Source organism: Amphibalanus amphitrite, unplaced genomic scaffold (genome assembly GCF_019059575.1).
Source record: "Amphibalanus amphitrite isolate SeventyFive unplaced genomic scaffold, NRLGWU_Aamphi_draft 000312F_arrow, whole genome shotgun sequence".
NCBI lineage: Eukaryota > Metazoa > Arthropoda > Thecostraca > Balanomorpha > Balanidae > Amphibalanus > Amphibalanus amphitrite.
The window spans coordinates 456,773-477,698 of NW_024881807.1; the positions used below are offsets into that span (position 1 = coordinate 456,773).

A 20,926-nucleotide genomic window follows, 5' to 3' on the forward strand; every position below is an offset into this window, starting at 1 on the left:
GGGGCGCGGTCCGCCATGACGTCTCGGTACCAGCCCGCAGGCCGGCTCGCTCGCCACTCCCTGCCGGCGGCCCGCGCAGCAGCCCGCGTGAGGGTGCGGGCGTCGACCGGCGTCGTCCGCTGGGACATCCCGGCCGCCTCCTTCGCTAATGCGTCCGCCCTCTCATTACCCGGGAGCCCGCAGTGAGCCGGAACCCATTGGAGGTGAATTGAGCTGTTGCTTGCTTGTAGGCGCAGCAGTTGGGTCCACACACTGGCACCCAGTGTTGTGGTCTGGGCCGAGGCGCCTGCAGCCCGGCCCCCGCCGAAGTCAGTTGGTAGCACTGCTGCTCCACGGCGTACATTTCCTACCAGCCCATAGGGTTTACATGTTAAATGGCCTGTTTTCGGCGAGCGATATCTCGGTCAACCTTTGAAGGAAGCAATGGTTCTTAGTCTCAAATGATAGATCGATGAATTTTCTTTCGACAATTCCTCTACCATTTTTCACGAAACCCAGCCGATCTTCTACGGCGTACAGGGTAAAGATTTCTCTGCACGCCAGCACCCGCGATCCGCCTCTCCGATCATCGGTTCGCGGTCCTCGGTAGCGCAGTCGGTATCGTATCGGGCTACGGATCCGAGGGTCGTGAGTTCGAATCCTGGGAGCGCCGCGTGATTTTGGCTAGAATTAAATGATGTAGATTCTTGAATGTTTGCATAATCAATTATTAATAGCTAATTGAATGTATCTGCCCACTAATCGGCCCTTAAAACCGGTTATTTAAGAAATTTAAGAAAGGATTGTCACGTGCGCGTCACGACTGCCAACCATAAGCGCTACCATATTCTAGATTGAACTAACTTTTTGCTAGTCCCGACCACATGTAGTAGGTTTTCTAGTAGTTATACTAGAAATTCCTACCAAAGTTCGTCCTACCCTTCACTCAATATACCCTGCCTGCAGCCAGCGTTAGCAGGGCCGCCCTGGAGTCCAGGCAGGCGACCACCGGCAGGCCCGCGCTTCTCGGCAGCTCAGCGACTGCCTCCAGCGCTGCCAGCAGCGCGGCGAGCTCCGCGCGCGTGCTGGAGCACAGGCGGCCAGCAGGGACCCTCAGCTCCCAGTCATCTTCGGTTGGGGTGCGGATCAGGGCGCCGCCCCCGCCATTGGCGACGCCGTCCTCCGTCGATCCGTCCGACCATATCCAGACGGCTTCCTCAGGTAGCTCCCGGATACGCTCTTCAGGTGCGGCACGCCGAACGTCTTCCGGGGCCGCACGTCTGGCCCGCGGGCCGAGGTCCAGATGGAAGTGGACGGTAGAATTGTCGGCCCACGGCGGCAGGGTGTGGTGGAGGCGGGCCTCGACGGGTATGTCTCGCGCGTCGGCCGCCGCGAGCGCGGCGGCGCCCACCTCGCGCCATCCTGTGGTCTTGAGTCGTCGAGGGACGACCGCCTCCCCGACCGACCTCAGCGGGTCTCCCTCGGGGAGGGACGCCGCGAGTCCCACCATTCTCGCTGCCAGTGCCTGTCTCCTGGACCAGGCATCTGTCATGCCGGCCTCGGACATCAGGGCGTGCACCGGAGTAGATGCCGTGCATCCGGTCACTGCCCGCGCGGCCGCGCGCAGCTCCCGATCGATCAGCTCGACGTGCGAGGGCGATGCCGCCGGCAGCCACGCAGCCGCGGCGTACTCCAGCGCACCGCGGACGTAGCCGTTGGCGACGGTTCGTAGTTGTTGTTCGCCGAGGCCCCACGATCGGCCGGTCAGCTTCTTCAGCTGGGCGGTCCTTGGTCTGACCCTGCGGCGGAGGACTGCGAGGTCGCGGAGCTCACCAGCACCCTAGCCTCTACGAGGAAGGAGCTGAAGGAACTTCAAGACAGGACTGAGAACGCGGAGATGAACTCCAGGATCCCCTGTCTCATCTTGTCGGGCCGGGCCATGGCGCCCCGCCGTTCGCCGGGCCTGGGCGCGCCCCTGCCGCCGGCCGGTCAAGCCGTGCCTCCGGGCGGTGCGGCGGCCGGCCCCGCTGACCGTGCGTCAGCTGGCGCGCCGGCCGGGCCCGGCCGCGGCGCCGCGGGTGGGGCGCGTAACGAGCGCCCGGGCGGTGAGCGGGGCGCGGGTGAGACGGAGGACGTCTACGATCTCGTGCTCAGTGCTGTACGTGCCCGTCTTCCCGGCCTTGACATCACGGAGGACGACATCGACCGAGCACACCGTCTCCCGGGTCCCAACAACAAGATAATCGTTCGCTTCGTGCGTTCGGGACCCGGAAGTGTGCGCGACCAGCTGATGGCCAGACGACTAGAACTACGAGGACACAACGATCTCTTCATCAACGAGAGTCTCACGGCACAGAAGAACGTGATCTACCGCTCTCTTCTGGAGGCGAAGAAAACCAAACAGATCTACACAGTCTACACAAGGTGGGGACATGTTCATTACAAAGCCGAAAAATTCGGCACCAGTACCAGAGTAGACTCGTTGGACAAGCTCCGTGAGCTCAAGTTCCCTGTAAAGGAATGAAGCAGATAGGTCAGCAGGATCAGAATATTTGTAACCGTGCCAGTTTTATCGTGTCTGTTCAGTTACCCGTATATTGTGTTCTTCTCCCTGTTACAATATCTATCTCTGTGTCTTTTTTGCAACCCGTCGAAATTGTGATAGGTGTCACCCCCTCAGCATTGGTGCTAAATGTTAGTGAATATTTCCGCTTGATCTTTTTTATTAGGATGTCGCTGTACGTATTCGTGACTCACAGTGCGCCATATATAAGTGTTTTGTCTCCTTTCTGTGCTTGGCCGATTTCTGTTGACAGATTCCACCCCTCGACGGGCCTCTATGCACTGTCTGCGGCGGCGGCGGCGGCGGCGGCCCGTCCTGCGGTGTCCCTGGCGGCGGGGGCGGCGGCTGGGTGGACCGGCGCGGCGCGCAGCCTGCTCCTCCGCCGGCGCTGGTGTTCGCTGGCGTTGCTTCTAGTTGCCGATCGTCGCAGCGTCGTGTCCCGAACCCTCCACACCAATTTCCCGAACCTTGGTAAGTCCCAACCCACGTCCCAGCACCGCACTCTGCCGCCACGGAATACGCCATCATTGCCATTATTACACAGACACCCGAACAAGTACGTGCACATTACCAGAGAGCCACACACGACACACTGCCGCATACTACTAGAAAAATAACAGAAAGCAAAATGAAAATAATAACTTTAAACACTAGAGGGCTGGGGTCTCAACACAAACGTAGAGACGTCATGCATTACTTGAAAGGCATGAAAGCGGACATAATCTTTCTGCAAGACACACACATAACACAGCCGAAAAAATATCATTTAATCTATTGTGGAATGGCAAGTCGCATCACGCCTGTTACACAAACAATTCGAGAGGCGCTTCAATTCTCATAAACAATAATCTACAGCATGACATTTACTCACAATTCATAGATAAAAATGGAAACTATGTAATATTACAATGTAAGATAGGCACCGACACATATTTGTTAGGCAGTATATACGGTCCGAACCGAGACGATCCGGAATTTTACTCCCGCTTAGACGAAATTCTTGAAGAGGTCGATTGTGATCACATTATTGTAGGAGGTGATTTTAATTTTGTTATGAATGCCGAGCTTGATAGCTTTGGTTACGTAGGTGAAAATAATGTAAATGCCAGAAAAAAGTTTATCCAAATTTGTAACAAGCACAATTTGGTGGATGTGTGGAGGCAGCACCACCCAAAAAAAACAAGGATACACATGGCACAAACCGAATTACAGACAAGGCGCACGTCTTGATATGTTCTGTATCAGTGCTCATTTATCCAGTTCGTGTGGTGAAATAGCGATAACCCCAGGATACCGAACAGATCATAACATGTTAACAATACACTTAAAGACTGCTAAATCACGTGGACCAGGTTTATGGAAATTTAATGAATCCTTGCTAAATGATGAAGAATATGTTAAGCTTGTTACAGAGTGTATCAATCAAACAGTACACGATTATTGCGTCCCCGTCTACTCACACAGCTTTTTGTCAAGCATTAATAATTATAAACATATCCAACTCCGTATCAATGATGATTTATTCTATGAAACGATGATAATGCTAATAAGAGGAGAAACAGTAAAATTTTCGAAAAGAAAGGCCAGGCAACGGCGAGAACGAGAAAAAGATCTATTGAATAGCATCAACAATTCATATTTGCAATACACACAAAATAAATCTGATGAAAATGCTACTCACCTTCGCGATAGCAAAGAAAAGCTTGAAAATCATCGAAAAGCATACATAGATGGTCTGATTGTAAGGTCTAGAACGAGATGGCATGAAGAAGGTGAACGGTCATCAAAATATTTCCTAGGATTAGAGAAAAGAAATGCTCTGAGAAAAAATGTATCAACATTAAAAGTAAATAATAAGATAATAACACAAACATCATCAATTCTAAAACTATTTACAATTGATATGCAAAATAAATACAACAAAGTACACAATACACCACCTGAGGTTGGTGAGTATCTAACAGCAAACATCAGCACAACTTTAACAAATAATGAACGAATAGCCTTTGAACAGCCGTTATCATACCAAGAATTGACAGAAGCGGCAAAAAACATGAAAAAAGGTAAATCGCCTGGATCAAATGGCTTCACAGCATGTTTTTTCCGATACTTCTGGAACCTGGTAGGACCTTTTCTATACAGAGCCTTTACTTTCTCCGTCAATCAGGGGAAAATGCTACAATCACACAGGGAAGGTATAATTACACTAATTCCAAAACCCGGAAAAGCACCCGATAATGTCAAAGCATGGCGCCCTATTACCCTCCTTAATGTCGATTTCAAGATAATATCCGCTGCAGTTGCATCTCGATTACAGCGTGTCGTAGGGAAATTAATTGACCCAGCTCAAACCGCGTACATTAAAGGAAGGTACATCGGAGAAAACACCCGCATAGTATATGACGTTATCAATAGCGTGGTACACAATCAGGAATCTGGATTGATCATGTCAGCAGACTTTGAAGCAGCCTTTGACTCAATTTCGTGGGACTATTTATTAGCAGTACTAGGACAATACAATTTCGGACCATACTTGCAGAACATCATCAAAACGCTGTATTTAAACCATGAGAACTTCTCCAGAGTTATTTTACATGGCTTTATAGGGGGAAAATATTTTTAAAATGTGGAATACGACAAGGTGACCCGGTATCTGGATACCTCTTTGACCTTGCTGTAAACACACTTGCAAATCAAATAAATAACTCAAACAAAATTACTGGTATCAAACTTAGAGAAGATATTGAAGTACGATTGGCTCAATATGCAGACGACACTGTACTTTTTCTTAAGGATTCTACCGAATGTTTGAGAGGCGCACTGCACGAACTCAAAACATTTTCAAAAATATCCGGTCTTCAGCTTAACGTAGAAAAAACGTCATGTCTCCAAATTGGTAAGATGAGACAGCGCGTTACCGATGATTTGGGTATCAAATGGGTAGAACAAATCAAGGTGTTGGGAGTAATTTTCACAAACAACATAAAAAACATTACTGAACTCAACTTCAAACCAAAAGTTGAGCACATCGAAAGAGAAATAACGCAATGGAAAAGAAGATACTTGACCCCTATGGGGAAAATAACAGTAATTAAGTCGCTACTGTTATCTAAGCTGGTTCACTTATTTACATCGTTGCCCTCTCAACAGTATTTAAAATCCATTGAACGTTACTTTTCTCATTTCTCTGGGGAGGAAAACGGGATCCCGTAAAAAGAGCAAAAGTAATACAAAATTACGAGAGTGGCGGACTCCGCATGGTTGATATAAATTCATTTGTGAACAGTATGAAATTGACGTGGCTCAAGAGACTAATCACTTCAAACGCTGCATGGAAACAGTGCTTAAAAGTCCACTTACCACATTTGGAAAGCATTCCTTTATATGGAGCAAAAAAAACTTAAAAAAGTTGCCAGTCAAATAGATAACCGTTTTTGGAAAGACGTTCTCGAAGCATTTAGCTCATTCAATGCAGTGTATAAGCCAGAAACGCCTGCAATTCTTTTGGAGAGTCTTTGGTTTTCAGATTATGCAAAATTTAAGGGATCAATTATCAGAGACTGGGACCGTATGGGGATCAGATTTCTCTTGGATCTTTTCGACGAAACCACTGGAAATTGGTACACGAAGGATATGCTAGAAACCACTTATGACATCAAAATGACATTTCTTTGTTATACAAGTTTGATAAGAAACTTACCCAACGTATCGGACACTGAGTTACGCGTCGGTACTTGTCGCCCCATCATACCATTAAAAATGAATCTTATATTAAATCATCCAAATTTCCCTCGCATGGCTTATCGCACATATGTAGAAAGCAGGAAATGCGAAATAGTGAACACACTGAATAGACAAAAAGAGAAATGGTTGCGCGATGTCGGACACTTTGAAAATAACAGTGTCATGAAAGTATTAGAAGCAACAAACTGAACCCGAATGCAAACATTTCACTACAAGCTAATAAATCGTATTATAACAACAAATAGATATTTAAAAATAATATCTATTAAAGACGATGACACATGTACATTTTGTAGACAAGAAAGCGAAACCATATTGCATATGTACTGGCAATGCCCGATAACTCAGTCGTATGTGTCATCCATTAAAACAGCTTTTGGTAGGCCATTAGCAATAAATCTGGGAAACCTAGCGTCATGGTTTTTCCTTGAAAACCTTAGCGATATAGAAATAATAATCATAACTCTAGCAAAAATGGTAATATACGAAGCAGGTTATAACGAGACACACCCTAGCATAGCTTCTCTAAAAAACAAACTTCGATGGGAGGCTGAAATTGAATTATACACAGCTAGGTTATCCAACACAACACACAAATTTAACAAGAAATGGGGAAACGTACAGCATTTAGTAAACAATTAAAGTTACCAAGTACTAGGCAAATACACACCAGCATTTCTTCAATCACAATATCAAACTAAGAACATAGACAATTCACGAACAAAAAGAGATTGCGATCATCCTTATCCTTCTCCCAGCCTCATCATTCAGTCCCATCCTGTGTCACCGCGATGCTGCGAGCCGGTCCGCTGCGGAGGCGCGCCCGCGTGCCCCGGCGCCGGTGCGGGGGCGGGTAGCGGTCAGCGAGCGCTGGTGCATTGCTGTGGCCGGCCGCCGCCGTCGCCGCCGGGGTTTCCCTCGTTGCGGCGGCCGCCGCCGTCTGCGCCGCTGACGCACCAGACGAGTCCCTCTTTCTTTCTTTTTCGTTTTTTTTGTGTTGATTAGTTTGTTTAAAAAATAAAAAAAATCAGCCACCGCTCCCAAGACCCATCCGGGCCAACCCGGGACCGGCCTCTTTGACTGGGGCCGGTCGGCCGGCCGGGCGTGCGGGGCGCCGGCCCTACAAGTCGACGGCTCGCACGTCCGGCCGGTGGATAGGGGGCGCCGCCCGCGATACCCCTTCGCCGGGCGGCGCGGGCGGTGGCTGATGGCCCGCCGCGTTTCTTTAGTCCATGAAAGGACACCGGGGCGGCTTGGCCAGGCGGGCCACACCACATCACGTGGTGGTGGCGAGCTATATTTTTATAATTCGGCCGCCGCCCAGTCAAAATGCAGTTGAAATGTGGCGTCCGATTTGTGTATATTGCCAACACTGTATGCCAGCGTGTACGCTCGCCAAATATTACTCGCACGTTGTGGGGGTTTTGAAAGCCCTATTGTGTCGGTGCATATCAGGTGTTTGTGTTATTTTGGCGCCGCGAGCCATCTAAAGCTGTCTCAAGCGCATTAATTCGCGATTTTATACAATCTTTGCAAGCCCCAACATTCACTTTTCCATTCTTAAAGTTAGGCGACTTCATTTATGACGTCACTAAGAAGGTCACAGGAGTTTTCACCAAAAAGTCCCGATCAAATTGAGCTAGCGAATCGTGAAGCCACCAGTGTACTTGTGAGGACCTACCGAATCGAAGAAGCGATATGACCTCCTTGAGCCAGCCTCGTGGCCTGAGTGGCTCTGCCGTGACATGACCTGAGGTGAACACCTTATTGACCTCAACAAAAACAAAGCGTATACTATTCGACGCGCTTGAGCATGCAAAACTCGATGGTGCCATTGTCTTGGCTCTGTAACCACTTATGGTAAAGTTGTTTATCAAAAACCGATCCCGCGACTTGGCCAGCACTTATACTGACCTCAGAGTTTATCGGTTGACCTGAGACATTCAACTCGGGTACCAGTTGCTGCATCTCATACGACGCAACGCACGCGCTCAGTTTTATCTGCAAGGCGCTAGCTCAATTAGGGGCAAAAAGACGGGGAGGGGTCGTAATCGCCCCCCCCCCCTCGGCCGAAGTATATGCAGAAAACCCAAAATTCCGTTGAGGGTTAAGCACTGAAGTGATATATTATGATGCGAGAAGGTATAGGTCAAAACAAGTATGCACACGAGGGGATGTGAATAAAACTGTGCTTGAGGTATGCCTTTTTTTATTATACATTCGATTTGCTTTAGTTATTGGTAAGAACAGATGCAACCAAGAAGAGCGCCCCTGAAGAAAAGGTGGCGCACCGGACGGGTGCGATTTTAAGGTCAAGGTCAGTCGGGGACCTCTAAGTTCGGATCAAGCGCTGCATGTTAGGGGTAAAAAAATGGGGGCAAAAAAGCATCCCGATTTTGGCAGCATCGTCATGCTTTGTCACGGCACTCATCCACTCCCTCGGCCGAAATATTATTTCCTTTTTATATGAGTTCTGGCATAATCCCGCACATTATGCTGCATGTTGTTTGCCATGAAAACAAAAACAATGCATGTTCAGCTACGTTCTACGCAGTACGCACTAACCTAACCACCATCCCATCATCCACCACTAGCCACCATCCCGTTCTGTGCTAACTTCCACCCCACACGAATCGGCCGAGATACTAGTCAGTCGGGCCAGCGCTATCCTATGCTCCCTTCCTGACTGCACAGCGCTAAAACCCAGAGGCGAGACTTCCCGAGCGCGACCTCTGACCCCACGCGGTCCGAAGGGTCGGCCGATGCCTGAGGGCGCGCCGCGCGCCGGCGACCCGGATAGCCTCTGCCGAGTCTCCCTTTCATACACCGTTTACTACGCACTCGATTCATTCATGATTCTGTGTTTCCGCGTTCCTCTCGTTAGATGGCTCTACTGATGTCATAGGCGATCCCAGGAAGATTGCGGCCAGAATACCCCAAACGGCAGAAAAACAGGTTTTTGGTGAATATCTCGGAAAGTATTTGGCATACAACGATGCAATTTCACAGTCTCGTGGTAAATGTGCATACACATAATTCGGGTTGATAGTTATGCATTTGAACATTATATAGGACCAGATATGTCCGAAAAAGCAAAACCAACAAGACTTTTACTGGAGAACCGTACCTCAGATTGAAAAACACTTCAAAAGTCGCAGATAGTAGACGATTTATTCTACAAGATAGCATCTCGCTTTTTTCTGTATCTGGTCATGTATCTTCATAAAACCCTCTCAAATATAGTCAATTTAGCATTAAAGTCTATGGATTTAGAAGAATTTTCATATCCGACTAGATTTGGGCTACCATGTCTGTTGACCGGGGGCCGCTCCACGTACGGTTCTCCAGGGTATTAGTCGTTGGTCGCTCGGCGAGCGGGAGGGCAACCAGTTCCGCCCCTGTATCGCGTGACCCCTTGCTCCGCCCAGTTACGCACGAGCGTACTCCACGCCGCGTAGTAGCGTGGGGAGGGGAGGTTAGAATGGTGGCATGTGTAGAGGCTAGAACCGGTTTCCACCGCCATGCCACCGCCCAGCGACATGGAGCGGGGTCAGTGACCAGGGCGCAGGGAAAGGTCAGAGGTCAGCTATAACGTAGAGCTTTGTGTCTCCCTCCCCTCCGCGTGTAACGACCGCACGACAGCGCGGCGGCCGGCCGCCGATCAGGCTTGACATGTCAAGGTCACCCGCAGTCAACGGGCTCAGAGGGTTGGTCGAGTGCGCGTCCGTGGCTGACGACAGTCTCGACCATGTGCTATGGTGCCGATAGACTATCGTGGGTAATAAGTTTTTGTTCAGTGCATATGGCTGCTGGGGTGTGTTATCTTGATATGATGCTTTGTAACGTGTATGATACGCTTAAAACCTCGCTGGCAGTGGCAGAGAGGAGGGGGGCGGGGAGGCGGGTGCCGCCTCCACATGTTTATTTTTGTTGATAGCTGCGAGAGCTGAAATTTGGCAAGCCTGACCTTTGATTTGCCGGTCCCTAAGCTCAGTTGGTTAGAGCGTTGGACTCCGCGTGGTGAGAGCACGCGTTCCCGGTTGTGACAGTCCGGGTTCGAAGCGCGACGGGCGCTCGACATTTATGGGCCTCCTGACAGGTATGGTTGCGGTTGGTGGCAGGCCGTAGCCAGGCGAAGTCAGCGAGGGGACCGGCCGTGCGCGGCTTTGTGCGCACGTTAAACTTCGGACTCTAAATTCTGCCATAGAATCGGAATTGCGCGATCGGAGGGTAGAGGGCAGGGTCATCGCAACAAGCTTCGCTTAGCGGTGGCTCTGTCCTTGTGATTCCTTCCCATCAAAAGGTTCGGACTAAATTTATATTTAAAAAAAATAAAAAAGGTGAATTTTTATGACAGCAGCTGTATTTTCACCCTCGCCCATATTGGTGTTTTGCCAGCGTCTATCGTAAAGGGGGGGGGGGAGGGTCCGTTGGACCCCTTTGCCGTTAAGCCCCTGATCGAGCTAGAGCTTTGCGGAAAAAGAGCGTGTTTCCCGTGACGAGAGGAGGCCGATGATACCCAATTTTAAGGTCTAGGTCATTGGTTGACAGGTCAATATAACTCAAAAGTCGGGGAATCGGGACCTGTTAGAGCTTCGTAAAGTGAAGCTGCTATAGGGTTTTGCGGGATGCTGATCACGAATTTCAAGTAAGTTTTGATCACAGATGATGTTTTCGTGCATTTAGGCCAGGTCGGGTCAGGTCAGGTCAGGTCACATGTTACGAGGGAACCAAAACTACTTCTTAACCCGGCAGTTGCTGGGGTATTTCGCCACCCACCGTTTGCTGGGGGGGGGGGGGGCGTTAAACGCCCCCAGCCGATAACTCGAGAACCAATAGGCGCAGCGAAACGCACGAGGCGGCAAACGAAAGAACGCGACGAGACGCTTCAGATGAGTACTTTAAAGTTGAATTTTGAGGTCACAGGTCGGGTCAAGGTCAGGTCAAACACCTGAAATCGGGCTTTCAGTAGCATGGACTTCAGGACTTCGCGATGGGCGCCTCTCGTCATAAACTCTGTCAAAACGGTGCACAATCCATCATATAAGGCCTACAAGAGTGTCAGCTCCATGTAGGGGTCAGTCAAGCATAGGTCAGGGTCAAGGTCAGGTCAACCCGGTAGGCACATATCCTCGAAAATCAAAACTGATATTCGCAGCCTGTGACACATGTTTTATGGGTAATTTGGGGCGTAGAACACGATGGTGACATTCATTTTATCATATGTGTACGTGTTTGGCTCAAAAAGTTCAATTTAAGAAATTCATGTATCATGGTCGTGAAGTAGTCACGAGAAATTGCCAAGATTCAGTTCAAGATTTTGGAAAATGCGGAACGATAATCAATAATCGAAGATAGCCATTTGATTGTTCATGGTATTGGCAGTCTAATGGCGTTTACGGCATGTCTGTATGTCTATTCTGTGATTTTATATGATTTTTTGAACATATGCCATTTTTGGTCGAAAACTCAGAAATCATGACGTCACTAAAACCTCGATATCTCAAAAATTTTCCGACCGATTTTTTTGAAACTTTGTCACAATAAACTTCAATCAATTCTCTACAGGTACCTAAAATTTGGCGCGCCTGCGGCGCGCCGTTTTTATGCTATGGCCCGGCGAAAAAAGTGGGGGCGTTTAACGCCCCCCCCAGCAACTCGCGGGTTAAATGCTCAAATGGTTTCTAAATGCGAAATCAACTCCAAAATCTACCCTAGAAACATGTAGAACTCGAAAGAGTGAACAAAGGTCATCAAAGGTCAGTGACCTGACTGACCTTCACGTGACCTTGACACCCACTAAAATCCATGGGATCAACATCCTTTCACATGTTTGATCGCTTAAAGCTACAAAAAGACAATAAAATGCGCTCTACTCGAAATACGCCAAAACGCGATATTCCGGCCAAACATGGTCTCGCGAAACAGGTCACAAGACAAAGGTGTTTTGAGTTAGGGTCATACAAATTATAGGGTAGGCGTTATATTGATTAACTCGAGGGTACTGAAAGTTTCGTCGCAATCAGCCGCTTTTTGCGCGAGTTGTTTGCGAAAAACTGAGGGTAGGAGGTCTGTTCGAACTTCGACACCCTCCTACAAGTGCGAAGGTTAGGCCAGGCCGTTGACCAATGACGTCAAAAGTGAACCTCTGTAAGGTCCCAAAATGTCGCGACGTCGCAGCACCCTTCGTGCCAGGGGACTTTTCAACGGGGAATGAAGCTTATATGATCTAGTACTATCTCCCAGAGGCCTCACAACTTGCATGTAGCTATTTCGTATTTTTCTTAAGAGTCACCTGAAGTCAGGTCGATCACGCAACCTCACGATTATTAATCAATTTGGAAATATGAAAGCTGTGATTTTGGCGCCGGGAACCATCGAAAGCTGTCTCAAGCGCATTAATTCGCGATTTTATACAATCTTTGGAAGCCCCAGCATTCACTTTTCCATTCTTAAAGTTAGGCGATTTCATTTATGACGTCACTAAGGTCACAGGAGTTTTCACCAAAAAGTCCCGATCTATTTGAGCTAGCGAGCCGGGAAGCCACCAATGGACTTGTAAGGACCTACGAATCAAGGAAGCGATATGACCTCCTTGCGCCAGCCTCGTGGCCTGAGTGGCTCTGCCCTGACATGACCTGATGTGAACACCTTAAATTGACCTCAACAAAAACAAAGCGCTATTCGACGCGCTTGAGCATGCAAAACTCGATGGTGCCATTATCTTGGCTCTGTAACCACTTATGGTGAAGTTGTTTATCAAAAACCGATCCCGCGACTTGGAGCACTTATACTGACTTCAGAGTTTATCGGTTGACCCTGAGACATTCAACTCGGGTACCAGTTGCTGCATCTCATACGACGCACGCGCTCAGTTTTATCCGCAAGGCGCTAGCTCAATTAGGGGCAAAAAGACGGAGAGGGGTCGTAATCGCCCCACTCCCCTCGGCCGGGGTATATGCAGAAAACCCAAAATTCCGTTGAGGGTTAAGCACTGAAGTGATATATTATGATGCGAGAAGGTATAGGTCAAAACAAGTATGCACACGAGCGGATGTGAATAAAACTGTATTTGAGGTATGCCTTTTTTATTAAACATTCGATTTGCTTTAGTTATTGGTAAGAACAGATACAACCAAGAAGAGCGCCCCTGAAGAAAAGGTGGCGCACCGGACGGGTGCGATTTTAACCCTCGCCGGCACAGGCCATTTTGAGTCCTTCGACGGCACAAGGGGGGGGGGGTTGGTACGACCCCCCTCGCGTTTGGCCCCTGATCGAGCTAGAGCTTCGCGGAAAAACGAGCGTATTGCCCGTCACGAGAGGAAGCCGATGATACCCAATTTTAAGGTCCTAGGTCATCGGGTGACCTTCCAGGTCAGGTCAATGACCCGAAACCGGGAAAATCGGGACCTGTTAGAAAGTCGTAAAGTGTGGCTGCTATGTGGTTTTCCGGGGTGCTGATCACGAATATCGTGTTAGTTTTGATCAGAGATGATGTCTTTAAGAATTTAGACCAGGTCGGGTCAGGTCAGGTCAGGTCAACAGGTAGGGGTTGTGACGGGTATTCGTTTTACGTGTCAACCGCCTCGGACAGCTTCGTAACATGTTACGAAGGCACCTAAACTACTTCGTAAATGTTGAAATGGTTGCTAAATTCTAATTCAGCTCCAAAAACTAGCCTAGAAACATGTAAAACTCGAAAAAGTGAACCGAGGTCACCCGAGGTCACCAAAGGTCAATGACCTGACCTGACCCTCAGGTGACCTTGACACCCACCCTAATGCATGGGAGCAGCATCAAATCACATGTTTGAACGTTTGAAACCACGAAAAGCTTGCAAACGCGCGGCTAATGCGAGCCGACATGCGCCGAACCGCGATTTCGGCCAAACATGGTCACAGAAAAGAGGTCAAAGGTCATTGGGGTCAGGGTCATGAAATTTTCAGGGTAGGTGTAAAATTGATCAATGCGAGGGTACTGAAAGTTTCGTCGCGATCGGCCGCTTTTTACGTGAGTTATTCGCGAAAAACCTTAGGGGGGGTGCATCCCCCCTGTGCCGGCGAGGGTTATGCTCTAAGGTCAGTCGGGGACCTCTAAGTTCGGATCAAGCGCTGCATTTTAGGGGTAAAAAAAATGGGGGCAAAAAGCATCCCGATTTTGGCAGCATCGTCATGCTTTGTCACGGCACTCATCCACTCCCTCGGCCGAAATATTATTTCCTTTGTGTATGAGTTCTGGCATAATTCCGCACATTATTATGCTGCATGTTGTTTGCTATGAAAAAATGCATGTTCAGCTACGTTCTACGCGGTACGCACTAACCTAACCACCATCCCATCATCCACCACTAGCCACCATCCCCTTCCACCCCACACGAATCAGCCGAGATACTAGTCAGTCGGGCTAGTGCTATCCTATCCTCCCTTCCTGACTGCACAGCGCTAAAACCCAGAGCCGAGACTTCCCGAGCGCGACCTCTGACCCCACGCGGTCCGAAGGGTCGACCGATGCCTAAGGGCGCGCCGCCCGCCGGCCACCCGGATAGCCTCTGCCGAGTCTCCCTTTCATACACCGTTTACTACGCGCTCGATTCATTCATGTTTCTGTGTTTCCGCGATCCTCTCGTTAGATGGCTCTACTGATGTCATAGGCGATCCCAGGAAGATTGCGGCCAGAATACCCCAAACGGCAGAAAAACAGGTTTTTGGTGAATATCTCGGAAAGTATTTGGCATACAACGATGCAATTTCACAGTCTCGTGGTAAATGTGCATACACATAATTCGGGTTGATAGTTATGCATTTGAACATTATATAGGACCAGATATGTCCGAAAAAGCAAAACCAACAAGACTTTTACTGGAGAACCGTACACGTACTATTGGGCGCAGAATCCGCGCTCATACCCGGGACCGAGGCGGAGCAGGCCTGGTGTGTCAGAGTGTACCGATTAGTGTAATGCGGAACAGTATCCTTTGAGGGTCACCGGTCACGCGATGACATGACCTGGCTGTTTCTGTTCCGAGTGGGGAGGAAAGCCGGGGAAGGGGAGCCATTCAGTATGCAGCCGCAGCCCGCGTGGAGTGTGTGCGGCTAGACGTGAGCTCGATGGCACACCTCAGTGATTTTGACAAATGACAAGGGAAGGCTCGTCTTGCTTTTTGATCGAGGTCACTCTGCCAAGCAGGCGGCAACCATAGATATATATATACCGGGTGGCCCAGAAAAAACGTTCCCAACTTTAAATCAATATATCTCAGAAAGTGATAAAGATACAACATTGAAACTTCGAATTATCAACGCGGCACACATTTTCAGTAAATGGTGTGATTTTCATGGTGTTCGGTAAATTTCTTTTTAAATGGTTCGTGTTTCAATCATGCCATGTAAAAATCACTTTTTTGCTCCGATGTTTACTAAAAAAATGTGAGTGAACGGATCACTTTCACCCCGCGGCACCGCGGCCTAGAGCCATGACTTCTACTGGCAGCTAGTCTCATTGATGGTTCGTGTCTCAGGATGACACATTCCCTCAGGCAACCACGATGGCTCTGTGCCAGCGGCATCGGAAGAAGTTTCCAGTTTTCTAACCATGTTGTGGCTCAAATGCTTTCCTGGCTGACATTCCTGGGAAAAGGTAGCTTTTCAACCAGTTTTTTTTTTTGTCATCTGCTGGCAATGTTGTTTTTCATAAGCTATTCTGTGGTCTTCTGGCACAGGAACCAGTCTGCTTTAGTTTGTTTTCCTTATCCGGTCGATTTACTGTTTGATCTACTGAAAGGAGGGTAAACAGCAGTAATCCATGCACCGTGCCACTTCTGCTCGAAACATGATTTGGTGTTGAAACGAATGGCATCCATGAGCACCATTTTGGCTCAGTATTTGAATATTTGGCATATAAGTGAGACAAAAATATTTAAAATAGGAAAATAAGTGTTGGTTTCATTCACGTGCTCTATTTTTTATTCTTTTTTTTATAACATTGGACATCTAACCCAATCATCACTATCGTTTGACATCGGCAAAAAAAGCAAAAACGTCTTGCTTAATTCAACTCAAGATTGCCAGCTTGAAAATGATGGTATAGTGTTATAATTTGGCATACCAATGCACAAAGAAATGACGCAAACTTGATGAAAATTTTGGCTCGTTATTTTTACTCGTGTTTGATATATAGGCCTCCAAAGTTCGGAACGTTTTTTCTGGGCCACCCGGTATATATATATATATATATATATATATATATATATATATATATATATATATATATATATATATATATATATATAATATATATATATATATATATATATATATATATATATATATATATATATATATATTTGTATAGTTAGGCAGCAATCCATTCAATAGGCAAGTCTGATTGAACACAATCGCGCTTCTTTCATTGATTAGCGGCTTAATTAATTAGCGGCTTAACTTAATTAGCGGCTTCAGCCATACTGCAAAAGCGGTGGTACGCTCACTTGAGAAGCTACAAAAGAAGCTTATCAATGAAAGAAGCGCGATTGTGTTCAATCAGACTTGCATATATATATATATATATATATATATATATATATATATATATATATATATATATATATATATATATATATATATATATATATATATATATATATATATATATATATATATATATATATATATATATATGTGTGTGTGTGTGTGTGTGTGTGTGTGTGTGTGTGTGTTGCAGGCACTTTAGAAAATCAGTCATTTTGTAAAATGCCTAGGCATTAAGACGGCTGTTTGAAAAATGAATGAACGCAACCAGGCTTTTTTCAAAATGGCTAGCCATTTTACAAAATGACTAGGCATTTTGCAAAATGCCTGACCAGCATGGAACGTAGATCCCACTACAGATACTATGGCCAACAGTTTTTGGACGTCTTCCTATACCCTATAGGTACGTGTTCAGCCTGTAGCTGATCGATTTGATGCTCTGTGATGACGACAATGCTGAGTAACGACCAGGTTGAGTTGCAGACTCGGCTGTAGCATAAAGCATTGTTTAGTTAACGCTGTAAAAACTCCCAAGTACATCAACGCCGTTCATGTTCTGCCTGAAACTAGACCTAACAAAACCAGCCGGAGACCGGCCCTAGTCAATAGGCAGGCCCGGTTGGTGTACAATTACATGTAAACGAATGAGTGTAGTCTTTGTTTGATTGTGTCTTTGTTTGACAGCTTTGAGTACCTACTTGCATGGTCTCAGTTAAAAATATCAAGCTCCACATCGGGAGAATCATCAGGTCGCTTGGCGTAGGACGAGAGCGTTGGTTTCAGAAGACACTAACGCCTAAGTGTGTGGGATCGAATCCTCGCGACCTCTAATGGTTTTACAGATACAGGCCGGCATAGGGCCAGTCGTTTGTTGACGCTCCAGATCGATCATTTTTAATCCAGCAGCGTCGCTGACGTGGGGGTTGGAAATGTCGCGGGCCTGCACTTCTCAAAATAGAGAGAGGTAGGTATGGACTTCCCACTGCTGGACTCCTCTGGTCATAATGCTGGACTCCTCGGTCCACCTACACGCTACCAAAACGTATATAATTAGGTACTCGTATCTACAACACGCTGCTCAGTCATTTTGTAAAATGGCTAGGTATTTTGTAAAATGCCTAGGCATTTTGCAAAATGACTGGAGAGTCAGTCATTTTGTAAAATGCCTAGGCTTTTTGCAAAAAGCCTGGAAAATCAGCATTTTGCAAAATAGCTAGGCATTTTACAAAATGACTGATTTTCTAAAGTGCCTGCAACATATATATACAAATACATAGAGATGACATGCCTGTGCTGAAGCACTTGGTGTCATGGAATTTCGTTGGACCATTTTAAGCACACTTTTCTGAACATCCAATAAGTATGTGCTAAATTGAGTCGGGGTCTTCAATATTGGAGACAGTTGAAATGGCAGTAGGTATACTGTAAGTAGGTATACTGCGTGCGGTTATATTGTAAGACTTCGCTGAGTACAGTCGGACGCAGTTGCGACCCAATACCTTTTACCATAGATAACATGAATCTGGATTGGACACAAAGCCAGCCTGATGCAGAATGGGGCCAAAATTTTCGGAATGGGGAATCGACTGCTATTCTGTGAAAACCATCCCGTTTGGGCTACCACCTGAATGGCAATAGCTTTATTTCGACGTTTTGATGTTTTTTGCTTATAGTTCTTCAATAATAAATAAAAAAACGTGTTTTATTAGAACCGTATATTGCAGCATTCACAAGTGGTTCATCAGCTATGCAATGGTTACAAGACGCCACAACGGGTGGAGATAGGGCGAAATACGCAGACAACATAAAACATAATGACGAATGAGCATGCGTACCCTCACGCCTGAAAGGGTACGTTTGCCGTTTTCCGTCCCCTCCAAACTGTGACACGTCGAGTACGTGCTTAGCAGCGCCGGGCAACGCAGGTGGACTTGAATCCTCCCGACAGACGGGGCCGGGCGCTGCTCTGCAGTGGCGGTCGTTGCACTGCTCGCACTCCACCATTGACCGGTTCGGAGTTAGTGGACGTCAACCACAGGAACCGTCCTGTCGCCATCAGTGATAGCTGGTGGTAGTGGTGATCCCATCAGCTGTCTGTGCCTTCCGGCCAGCCCTGGCTGGATGGTGCGGGCCCTCTTGTGCGGCTGCGTCTCCGTGGGCCGTCTAGAGGTCCACCGGGACTCGATTCTGGCCAACATCGCTCGTTTCCCTGGCAATGATATCGACTCTCACTGTCTCACATTGCACTCCAGGCCGCAGCGCGAGGGCACCCGCTGAGGTGGCTGTCTGACAGTCCTCGGAAAATCCTCCAGCTCAGCAGGGAGCTCTGGACGGCTGAGCTGTTGCGGAGAGAGGCGGCAAAGGCGGATTGGGAGTCGTTTAGGCAGAAGGCTGTTTAGAGAACAGTTAGTTGCCTTTGGTTCATGCTAGTGCTACATGTTGAAGGAGCAATGAGCAGGAAAGTCTTGTTTGTCCTTGGGCTTCCTACCTTACCACCATACAGGCATCCCAGCCGCCCTAGCCACTCCACGAAGCTGTTCTGTGGGTGACGATATTCCCTCGTCCGAGTCCTCGCACTCCGGGCACGTGTCGTCTTTCTACAGCCCGATGCAGTGATTGTGATGTGATTGTGATGCAGTGATGCAGTGATTCTTGTTATCTATGCTTTTACGTATTATTTTCAAATAACGCAGGGCCGGCCTATGGGCGATCTGAAAACAATGCGAAAAAGAAAATGTGCTGGATAACAACTGCCACCGACTGTATATACATGCATACCTATGCAATATACATGTTTCGCAGCCCACGTGTGCTGATATTTCTCCCTCTAGATGGCACTGGTGATGCGCGCCTGAAGATATCCTGCGCCACAGCGCCCGTGTGCTAATATTTCTCCCTCTAGATGGCACTAGTGCTGATCATTGTCATTTCTGCCACTTTCGTGTGGTGAAATGGGGTCATAATTTAAGAGACTGCTGTTTCATATCAATTATTTTACATAAAATCATATTTCAAACCATAAATTAATGTTTGACAGCCAAATTAAAGAAACAATACCAATACAGGCTTACAGTTTAAGTTCGACATTGTGTTGTCTACGATTAGACAGCTGATAACTCATTCCCGTACGTCGTAACTCTATAATGACCTTTGCTTTTTGTCACATGTGCGCCGCATTCGCGATTGTTGCCGACGCCTGTTTGCAGGTGAGCCCACTACAGTTCCCAGCAAACATGCCCACATGGGTCCCATATGGGGTGAACATGGGCCAGATGGGCCCACGTGGGACATGGGCTACAGATGGGCTACCCATATGGGCCCCATATGGGATAAAAATGGGCCAGATGGGCCAAACGCATGCATGGGCTGGAGATGGGCATCCCATGTGGGTCCCATATGGGGTGAACATGGGCCAGATGGGCCCACGTGGGACATGGGCTACAGATGGGCTACCCATATGGGTCCCATGTGGGCGCCGCGTGGGTCCCATATGGGGCCTACGTGGGCTGACCCATATGGGTCCCACGTGTCACCCACTGCCATTCCCATGTGGGACCCATATGGAAGAGGTGGGGGGCCCATGTGGGCCCCATATGGGAACCATGTGGGCATGTTTGCTGGGTTGTTATACATATCGAAAAACCGATAAACTTTTAGGCGAAAAAGGCACTATTCCATGCCCATTTTTGATTTGTTTGCGATATTAGGTAAAAACAGAAGCTTCTTATCCTAGGAAAAATAAAATGGGAAATCATTGGAAGGTGGCACACTACCTTTAAACAAGAAAATGAAGCGTACAAAAAGTTTTTGTAGGACTTTTGTTCGATCTGAAAAGGCGGGGCCAAAAGATAGTATGGCCCCACCTTTCAGCACCAAAAACCATGCCGGGGGCCATGGCCCCCGTGCCCCCCCCCCCCCCTGGGACCGCCTATGTGACCACACCCCGTTTTTTACCCACTTGCCACTCATGGTTTTCGCAAATAACTCAAGTGAGTTTCAACAGCAATGCTCAAGACATTTTTCAACAGTGAACCGATTTGAATTTCATATCAACCCTGAAAATTTGGATACCTTAGCCCAAGGTGGCTCATCTATTATTTTCCCAATGTCACTT

The 20,926-nt window shown here is 47.7% G+C and overlaps 1 protein-coding gene across 2 annotated transcripts in view; it reads left to right on the forward strand.

Moving 5' to 3' along the window:
• Window positions 1-2,083: 2,083 nt before the first annotated feature.
• The window catches only part of LOC122388179 (glycine-rich cell wall structural protein 1.8-like), a 30,726-nt gene continuing 11,883 nt past the window's right edge, over window positions 2,084-20,926 (forward strand). Inside the window, exon 1 of one of the 2 annotated variants that reach the window (XM_043379035.1) lies at window positions 2,084-2,403. The gene's annotated coding sequence lies outside the window, so the exon portion shown is untranslated. Of the gene's footprint in view, window positions 2,404-10,027; window positions 10,061-20,926 lie in introns of those variants that run through there. The other variant, XM_043379036.1, reaches the window with a different exon arrangement.